Below are 8,758 nucleotides of genomic sequence, written 5' to 3'. Positions count from 1 at the left end.
CTGAGTGGACAGGTCACGGGCCAGGGCAGCGGGGCCAGCGGGTGATCACCCCACAGACGGGCTGGCCTGAGTGGACAGGTCCCGGGCCAGGGCAGCCCGGCCAGCGGCCAGTGGGGCCAGCGGGCGATCACGGCCTGAGTGGCACAGGTAGGGAGGTGTGTCCACTTGCCTGAGCAGCTGTGGCTGGCAGAGTCCAGGCCCTGCTTCAACTGGAAAATCCCAGCGCCGCTCGCCTGACTGGGCTTTTGTGCGCACTGCTTTGTGTGGTCCTGGCGCTCGTTGGGTCGCCGCCCCCCAAACCAGGCGTGGGGTTCAGGGCGGGCAGCTCAGCAACAGGAAGGGAGCTCTGGGGCGGGGCGTGAGGGCTGCGGACCCCGACGCACACGGCCACACGGTCCTCTCTCAAGAATCTACTTTTATTGACTTAATTTCTTTTAAATAATGGACTCTTTGATGGGCTGATTTATGTGTCATCGTGTAATGTGCACGGGGGTCACCCGGACAGCACCTCTGGAGAGGCCCCGCCCCGCGGGTGAGGCCCCGCCCCCGCGGGTGAGGCCCCGCCCCCGCGGGTGAGGCCCCGCCCCCACGAGAGCGCCTGCTGCTGTCCATCCTCGAGCACCAAAAACTCTTAGCGCCTCCTGGAGCCAGGGGGAGGCCGGGGGGCTCAAGGGACAGAGCCGGGTGGCCCTGGACTGGGGGGCACAGTCGTGGGGGGCCCGGGGTGACAGTGGTGGTGTTGACCTTGCCGTGGGTCTTCCCTCCGGAACGTCCAGCTGTTTCTGCCCCTTTCCCATGGTCCCCCGAAGGGGCCTTGGACGGGCGGCTCTGGCCTGCTCTGGGCCAGTCCCTCTCGGGGGGACTTGACCCCGGGGGCGGGTCACTTCGGGTTGATGTGCAAACTATTCCCCGTCCTGTCTGTCTCACACTGGCCGAATCAAGCCCCTCCCCGGGGAAGGTCTCACGTGTTTTGTCTGGACATGGCGGGAGCGATTTAGAGCAGGCAGGTTTGGGGGTTCAGGGTGCCCCTCTCCCGCCCTGTAACAATTCCATGAAGTCAGGAGGTGCTAAGAGAGCCTGAGTTGATGGCCCACCGGGTCCGAGCCCCTTGAATACCAGGCAGGTGAGCTGGCAAGCGCGAGGGGCAGACGCCTGTGCCCTCCCGAGGTGGGTCCCGAGGAGGCTGCGCTGTTTCGGGGACCGTTAGCCGGCCTGCTGCGCTGACTCCGCCAGAGAAACCGGCAGCTTGGCGAGTTGGGCCCCGTTTTGTGGACACTTCCCCGACACTCAAAGTAGCACCCCCCCGATCACCGTCACCCATTTAGAAAGGAGATGGGTGATTTGACATGGCATCATTGTGGGCGTCGGATTTAGCAGAGGGGCTCCCGGGGCGCAGGGGTGAGTCTCAGGGCTGCACCCCGCCCTCCTGACCTCCCACCGGCCTGGGGTCCCCCTTCATGCTCTCGTTTCCCCTTGGTGAACACTCCCTTTCTTTAAGCCATGCGGCCCTGAGCGTCTGCACCCGTGCGCCCGGGGAGACGCCAGTGGGGGGCCACGGCCTCCTGCCCACTGCTATCAGTTCCGCTGACCTGGAACCCCAGTAGCAAGCTGACAGTGGGGAAAGGCCAAGTGACCAGCCACGAGTTGGGAGGCCAGGAGTCCCCAAGCCCACACCCCCAGTTTTCTATCTAATATGGCTGCTGACTCCACTCTCAGCCCCAGCACCTCCTTTCGGGGGGCTGGGATTTGTAGTTCCAAGTCTGGGGTGGGGTGGTACCCAAAACCTCCACCTGTAGAGATTGTTCAGGACGTCCTTCCCCCCAACAGTGTGTCTCTATGGGCGACATAAGCCCCGAGGTGTCGGCCAGAGGAAAGTGCTTCATCTGCTGACCTGGAGATGGATTATTTTGCATTAAGGATTCAACATTAAAGATTTACATGCAGGATTCCGTTGCTGGCCTGAAACACAACAGTGAGGTTTCCCACACACATCTCTTCCCGGGAAATCATTTCAGAGACATGGGCACAAAAACAAGCCTGCCGAGCCACACGTGACTATTAATAGAATAATTCAGTCTCAGGCCTTCAACGCCCAGAGCTGTGGTTACAGCCTGAGCCAAGCGCAGAGGAGAGGTTAAGGATGTGTGGTCTGCAGACACGGCAGAATATTATGCAGCCACTAAGAGACAGCACGTGGCCTGCAGACACAGAGGAATACTATGCAGCCATGAAGAGTCAGTGGTCTGCAGATATGGCGGAATACTATGCAGCTATGAAAAGACAGGATGCGGTCTACAGATACAGTGGAATACTATGCAGTTGTGAAGAATCAGCGATGGCCCGCAGATATGATGGAATACTGTACAACCACGAGGAGACAGCAAGGTCTGCAGACACAGTGGAATACTATGCAGCCACAAAGAAGCCAGCGGGTGATCTGTAGACACGACGGAATACTATGCAGCCATGAAAGACACAGCAGAATACTATGCAGCTATGAAGGCTCAGTGATGGTCTGCAGACATGGTGGAATACTATGCAGCCATGAAGAGACAGCATGCAGCTGGTGCTCACAGCGGAATACTATGCAGCCATGAAGAACCAGCGGGTGGTCTGTAGACGTGGTGGAATATTACGCAGCCACGGAGAGGTAGGCTCTTGCCCTTTGCAGCAGCACAGAGGGAAGCTGAGCGGCCAGTCAGAAGGCTCGCTGGGCCTTGTTATTTTACCTACCGGGGATGTTCTTGATTTCCCAGTCATGGTCCAGCCTGTGAGATCCTTGGCCAGGGTGGCATTGGTGTCCTTGCTGGTCACTTGTTGAGACATTTGCGTTTGGGGACCTGGCATCCATGGGTTCTGGGGATGTCCACCCTGCTGTTCTGAGAAGCTGCCCTCTCTGGCTGGGGACAGGCGCTGACGTCCACACGGCCACCACTTTCTCCCCATGGGAGAGGTGAGGCCGCTGCTTTGCCAAGTGCTGACTCAGAGGGCTGCTGGCAACTGGGTCCAGCAGCAGAGGACTGAGCCAGCTGGGCACCGGCCTCTGCCCGCACCCTCGGGCACGCTGATGGCTGGCAGACACTGAGAGTGCGAGGGGCCATGAGGTGGCTATCTCACAGGGGGGTCCCCAGGGAAACGGGGGCTCCAGGCTCCCCACCCCCCAGGGGAAGGTGAGCTACTTTATCTTTCCTCCCAGTCCTGTCTGGCCATTTCTGCCCCTTTCCCATGGTCCCCCGGAAGGGCCTCGGACGGGGGGCTCTTGGCCTGCTCTGGGCCAGTCCCTGTCGGGGGACTTACCCCGGGGACGGGTCACTTGGCATTAGATGTGCAAACTATGTTCTCTGTCCATGTCTCACACTGACCGATTTAAAGCCCCTTCCTGTGAAAGGTCTGTGTTTTGTCTTGATGCGGGGAACGGAAGAACATATTCAGAGCGGGCAGGTTTGGGGGTTCCGGGGTGCCCTCCGCCTGCACACTCCGGGCCCGCAGTGCAGCGCCCCGACGGCAGGCTCCCATCCGTGCTTTCTTACCCTCAGCCGCTCTGGAGCTTTGGCGCTCAGGCCCCTGCAGCGCCTTCTCGGGGTCCCCACGCCCCTGAGGCTGGCGGGGCCCTCCGCTCCCCCGCCCTGCCCGCTGCATCCCGGGTCCTAGGTCCGGCCTCGGCCTCGCAGGTCGGGGGTCCAGGGTTGGGTGGGGAGCAGATCCCGGTGTGGGGGCAGACCCCGCCTGCAGGCTGCAGAGCTAACCGGCCGTCTTGCCGACATCAGCCACTCTTGGGGAGCACCCAAGGAGAACAGAGAAAGGGAAGGGGAAACCCCACCCTTCCCACCACCAGCACATCTGCTCGGAGGCCCCCAACACGGGGGGGTGGCAGTGACACCTCGGTCTCCCCAGGGGCTTGGGGTGTGCACACAAACGCAAAGTCAGCCTTTCTGAGCCCCAGAGCCGAGAGGAGCGGGAGAGGGGTGTGAAGAAGTGGGGGAGACACCCCCTGCGCTCGGCCGCTGCGGGGGACCCGTGCGGACGAAAGGACGGTCTCTGTTGCCGCGTTTCTGGGGCCTGTTCCCAGCAGGAGGAGGGACACCCCCAGGCGGATGGGGCGCCCCCAGGCGGAGGGACGCCCCCTGGTTAGCGCCTGTCGGGTGTGCTGGTGCACACACACGGGGATGGCCAGGAGCGAGCGGCCAGCGGCCAGCGGCCAGCGGCCAGCGTGACTGCTGACGGAGGGAGGACGGAGAGGAGGCGGCTTGCGTGCGCCGGGCAGCCCCAGACACCAGGCCTCAGGCCCAGCCCGGGTCCAGCGGGCAGCAGATGCCGCGGCCTGTGTATCCCAGACCCGAAGCTGAAAGACAGGGCTGGAGCCGTGCTGGAGCTCCTGGGCCCTCCAGACTGCACAGCTCCTCCAGGCCGTGAGCCCCAGAGAGGCGTCTGTGTGGGGTCTCTGCCCCGCCCAGTGGCCTCCTGCCCGTGTCCGGCAGGTGGCCTTCTCCCTGCCCTGTCCCCCAAGGGGACACTTGCTGGGGAACTCGTGGGCCCCGAAGGGGGCTCTGGGAACCTTCCCCAGCGTGACCCCAGGACCCCGCCCTCCAAACTCACTTGATGTAGTTTTGCAGCTAGGGCGGGGCCCTGGGGTCACGCTGGGGAAGGTCCCCGGAGCCCCCCTCGGCGGCCCTGGCAAGCTCCCAGGTCATAGGCCGCGGCCCTGCGGAGGGGGCGGGGTGGGGGCAGGACACCGGCCTGGGCTCAGGCGGGCAGGGGCTGCCCCGGCCAGCCCGATAGAGGCGTCCTGTGTGGCAGGGGCCGCTCCTCGGGGCCTGGGGGTGCCGACTTTGAACAGGATCTGGAAGGGACCGGAGACCCCACAGTGGGCTCCGGCTTTGTCTTCATCGTCCGCCTTTGGGTCTGGGAGAGACGTGCCAGGGTCCGCTCAGGTCTCATGCTCGGCCATCATGCCTGGTCACTGCCAGCTCGTCCCTCCACCCCCTGACTCCCTGAGGGTCAGGCTTCTCCTCCTCCTTACTATCCTTCATCCTCCTCCTTCCTTCTTCCACCACACCGACTCCCCAAAACTGACATCAGCTCCGATGCCGGGACTCCAGGCAGCGCCACGCCCCGGGACAAAGGAGCTCTCACCCCAGCCGGCTCAAGCAAATAAAAACGGCCATGCGGTCGGTCAGCACCACGCTCGCAGCGCCCTGGGCACAGCCGCCGGACCAAGTGCCAGCCCAGTGCCCGCCCCCGACGCTGGCCTGGGAAGCGGCGGAGCACTGGTGGAATATTAGACAGCGGTGAAGAGTGAGGACCCGGTGGAGGGCACCCGAAGTGAGTGTGCGGTGTGGAGCCGGCTTTGGGGTGGCTCCACTCTGCTGTGGAACACAGATGTCCAGGTCGAGACACACGAGTCAGTGGGAGAACACATGTTCGAGCCTGGCCAAGGAGCAGCAGCCACCCACAGGGGCGGCCGGGGGCGGGAGGGACCGAGAACACACGGCCCTGTAGCTGGCCACCACGGCCTCAGCATCCCCGGGACAGTCCGGTGTCCCCTGGGGGAGGAGCACACGGGGTTAAAGTTTGAGTCGCCCACCCAGCGCCTAGCACTGAGTGCCATCTGGCTCCCTGGCAGCGAGTCCGAGGCCCAGAGCCCAGTTGGGGCACTCCGACGCCTGTCCACGCGCCACGCTGACACTTCTGACACGTTTCCAGAACTCGGGGGCCGGGAACATCTGGTGCCGCAATTATGATTGATCGTCGTGCAGACCAGAGACATGGAGCTGGCCCCGGCCGGCCGGCACGGGGGGGCTGGGGCTCCGGGCGACCCCCAGCGTGCCACCAAGTCGCCCCTGAATGACATGATTCAGCTGACCGTGGCCACCGGCCAGAGTTCTGAGCGACGGGGGCAGCCACAGGCTTAGCTGAGAAGCCCAGGCTCGGCCAGGCTGGGTGGGGACCCCTGGGGGCGCGCCCTGGAGGCCTGCTCTTCCCACCGGTCACTGAGGTCACCCCCCCCCAGACTGGCCACCGCCTCTCCCATAGCCAGGTGAGGTCACATCCTGACGTCGGTGACGTCGATGTGACCGTTGCAGTTGGGGCAGTTTCTTCCACGAGGACCCCAGAGGGGAGGGCTGGAGCCTGCTAGGGTGTCTAGCCCCACTGCAGAAAGGGGTTGGGGGTGCTGGAGAGGGGTGCTGGGGGGCTGGAGGGGAGCTGCAGGGTCTCAGGCAGAGAAGGTGGGTGAGTGAGGAAGGTGCGGGGTGACGCGGCTGGTGAGCCCCCGGGCAGTGGGGACAGGCCCCACCCTCGTGGCCAGTGAGGCCAAATGCGGTGTCCTGGACCTTGCCCAGGCCCTCGGGTAGCCCCATGAGCAGCGGGGCGCGGCAGGGTCAGGTCGCCAGCGTCCACCCGCAGGCGAGTGGGTCCGGCCGGCGGGGTCCGAGCTGACCGCGTGGGCCGGTGCACTGGTCAGCCGGGCTCAGCAGCGCACTGTCAGAGGGCAGCTCTCATGGTGCCCTCGGGCCCCAGCGGGGAGCGGGGCCCTGACCGGTCGATGACCGGTCTGCGCTGACCCCCGCCCGGCAGACTCGCCTGGACAGCCTCGGAGCGAGCTTCTCGGTTGGGCGTCTGTGGCAGCCCTGGCCCGCCGCTTGGCTCAGGAGTGCGACTTCAGTCGCCTGAGTCCGCTGACGGGGCTCCTGATGGGTCCGTTTGTCACTTAACATTTTATTTTAAATTTTATAGTAGTTTATTTTTACCTCATTTTGTGCATTTTTCCACCTCAGTTGCAAGCCCCGTGGGCTTCCCACCACCAAGCCACTGCTGTGCCATCACCACAGTCCAGTGCATTTTCCCTCCCCCTACATTTTGTGGATTTTGATCCCATCCCCTACTCCACCTCCACAAAATGTCTCTGGTCTATGGCTGTTCATCTCATTATCATTATTTTCTCGCCTGGTCCATTATCCTCCTGCTATGAGAGAGACCACCCAGTATTTTTCCTTTTCTTTCTGCCTTATTTCACTCAGCATGATCCCTCCCAGCTCCATCCATGTTGTTGCCAAAGGCACGAATTTATCCCTTTTGATGGCTGCGTGATATTCCACTGTGTATAGGTCCCACATCTTTTTTTTTATACTATCATAGTTTATTTTTACATCATTTCGTTCATTTTTTTCATCTCAATTGTAATCCCCGTGGGTTTCCCATCACCGAGTCACCCTTTGTCATTACCATAGTCCTGTACACTTCCCTCCTCACCCCCGTTTTTGACCCCATCCCCCACTCCACCCCCACAAAATGTCTCTGGTATATGGCTGCTGTTTATTATTCATATTATTTTCTCGCCTGGTCCGTTATACTCCTGCTATGAGCGAAACCATCCAGTATTTTTCCTTTCTTTCTGGCTTATTTCACTCAGCATGGTCTTCTCCAGCTCCATCCAAGTTGCTGCAAAAGGCATGTGTTTCTCTTTTCTGGTTGCTGAGTGATATTCCATTGCGTGTATGTCCCACATCTTTTTAATGCTGTCATCCACTTTTGGGCATTTGGGCTGCTTCCATGTCTGTCCAATTGCCTGTCACTTAACTTTTTAAGCACCTCTTTAAAATACAGGACTTGTGAATTTTTAAGAGTGTGTGTATCTGCAAGTAGGCCCTCCCTGGGGGCGCCGGGGTCAGGACGCAGCCCTGCAAGCTGCCCAAATGGTGCGAGTTTGATCCCCGCCTGCCCCGGAGGTGACCACAGGGCGCGGCAGACCTCTCCTGACCCGCCCGCTGCTCCCCTCAGCAGTGTACTTCGTCGATCTGCCTGTTCTGTTCCCCACTCTGTCTCTGGGGAATCGTCTCACCCCTGCACCTCTGGCCTGTACCCCAGTTCTGTGTGCATAAATAGATAAATCTTTAAGAAAAAAGAAAGTGTGCATAGCTGTCAATCCTTTGGGGTTTTTTCTTGTATTTTTTGTATTTTTATTTATTTTTAGTATTTGTATCTCTTGTATCGCACCGTGCCACTTCCCGTCTACACAAGAGAGCAGAGAGTCACCTTCACGCAATCTCGACGCGCATTTTCTTTCTTGTCTGAGTGCTGTGGGGTGTGGGGTGCAGGGCCCCTTCTTTCTAGAGCAGAGCTCAGGAAACAGAAACGGAGACAGGGAAACTCCAGAGACGGTTGACACTCGTTGTGAAACCGTCGTCTGTAGCAAGACTTGTTATGAGCGCAGGATGGGGGGTTCGGTGTCCAGCTGAACGTCGGCCACGCTGTGTCTAGTAACTGTAAGAAATGAATCTGATCCTGAAAAGACAGGGCTGCGATACTATGGTCTGCAGGAGATGACACACTGGAGCACCCCACGGCGCAGATCACAGCCCAGCCCATGGCCCAGCCCACAGCCCACCCCATGGTCCATCCCCCATGGCCCAGCCCACAGCCCACCCCACGGTCCATCCTCCATGGCCCAGCCCACGGCCCAGCCCACGGTCCATCCCCCACGGCCCACCCCACGCCCCCTCCCGTGGTCCACCCCCACGGCCCAGCCCACGGCCCACCCCACGGTCCATCTCCCATGGCCCACCCCATGGCCCAGCCCACAGCCCACCCCACGGTCATTCCCCATGGCCCAGCCCACGGCCCAGCCCACGGCCCACCCCACGGTCCATCCCCCACGGCCCACCTCATGCCCCCTCCCATGGTCCACCCCCACGGCCCAGCCCACAGCCCACCCCATGGCCCCACCACCCACGGCCCATGTGGACGGCAAACACCCTGG

This window comes from Condylura cristata, unplaced genomic scaffold (assembly GCF_000260355.1).
Source record: "Condylura cristata isolate star-nosed mole 26May11 unplaced genomic scaffold, ConCri1.0 scaffold00048, whole genome shotgun sequence".
NCBI classification, from domain to species: domain Eukaryota; kingdom Metazoa; phylum Chordata; class Mammalia; order Eulipotyphla; family Talpidae; genus Condylura; species Condylura cristata.
Note: the sequence above shows the minus strand (reverse complement) of the source record.